The sequence below is a fragment of the Lolium rigidum genome, chromosome 6 (genome assembly GCF_022539505.1).
Source record: "Lolium rigidum isolate FL_2022 chromosome 6, APGP_CSIRO_Lrig_0.1, whole genome shotgun sequence".
NCBI lineage: Eukaryota > Viridiplantae > Streptophyta > Magnoliopsida > Poales > Poaceae > Lolium > Lolium rigidum.
This window is the reverse complement of record NC_061513.1, coordinates 273,756,595-273,758,287: the sequence shown is the minus strand read 5'-3', so window position 1 is coordinate 273,758,287 and position 1,693 is coordinate 273,756,595.

Here is a 1,693-nt window from a genome sequence, read left to right as displayed (position 1 = left end):
GCACGCTGCGGCCGCGAGAAGGTTGAAGTAACTGCACACGATTGGATCTGCAGAGAGGCGATGAAGAAGTATGGTGATGGTTGTTCGGAGCAAGCGGGGAAGGTCCCAAAAAAAGAACGCGCCGGAGCGCCCAGACATGGAGAAGGACAACAAGATTATTCTAGAACGACGTGGATGCAGCGGCGCTTTACCGTTCACGCGAATCCCAGAGATCTCACCTGTTGGATGTAGGGGATCAACGGTCGGAATTGATGCTCAGGGTTCAGTTTGAAACTGATGCATTATAGTAGTAGCTACCAAACTACTCCGTCCGTTGCTCGAAAGAAGGCACACAAATGTTGGTAAAGAGATCAAATTCTGACACCAGCGAGAGTGCGATTCCTAGAGTTACAAACAACTTGAAAAACAAACAACGCTCTTCAGTCATTCAGTGACGCACCATCGCACCACCACTACTGAACAATGCCTTGCGACCTATTGTCCCAAACCGAGTGCAGTTTAACACTTGTCTGAGACCACCAAATACATAGCAAGCACCACACATACATACCAGATAAAAAAAACAGGCATCAAAGGTATGCAAGTTGATTATATATTTTATCGAAACGGAAATACTAACAAGAAAGAACCCATTAGCAGCCTTGTGTCTCCTGGCTGCTCTATAGCTAGTACACAGGTGCCTCACCCAGATCTCCTTCGGACGGCACAAAGTTCTCCCGTGTCTTCTCATGCATATCCAGGCATGATTTCCGGAGGACCTATCCCTGTAATTACAGTAACAAACATGTCCATTTGAGAGCCTCCTGAGCTAAGCCAAGTAAAACCACTGACAAGTACACAGTTGACACCTCATAAAAATCACTTGTTATAAGAAAACTGTTTATCACAATATTATCACACATTCCACTTATTCCTTACCTGAAAGCATATATTTATGTATAAGCAGGTAATAATACAGCACTATACGATACTTGCATCTACACCAACACGTGTAATGCCACTATTATTCAGTGAGCGCCTCCTCTTGACGACTCTAGTTTGTAGTTGTTGAATCTCACAAGCAAATATGTAGCAACGGTAAGGCGGAAGAGGGGACTTCCATGCAAGGACCGTAATGACCCCCGAGGCTTGACGCCTCCATATAGCACATCTTGCAATGTTATCTCTGGAAGTTCCTCTTGAGAAGAGCATGTCTGGTACTGACTAGAAATAAAAAGATCTGCACTTGTTTGACCCAGTCTTCGAAGATATAAAGGTTTAGGTTTAGTTTCAGTCAACCGGTCATGAGGATGTGCACCAACCATAGATTGATGTTTCTCCACAACAGACCCTCTCGTAAATTTCAGAATTTTGCACCAATGTTGGATGCTAAAATCAGCTTTAAGCACGCGAGCAGTGATGTTTGCAGAAACCAAAGATCCTTTCAGCGTCTTTGATATCTCCATTGCCAAATATGCTAGCCTCGGGTGCATCCCAGGATCCGTGCTTCCAAAGGTGATCACCTTGAAGAAATACCAGAACGCCTCATGAGGCAGATCCTTCAGAGTCATTGTCTGCGTCGTCCCAAGCTCCGTGATCTTGTCAGATCGGCTTGTGATTATGATCTTACTACCACTTGTGGCGCAACTTGTAGAGAGATAGCACAGCCTTTGCCACAGATCATCGCTGAGTTCCCCGACTACCTCAAAAACAA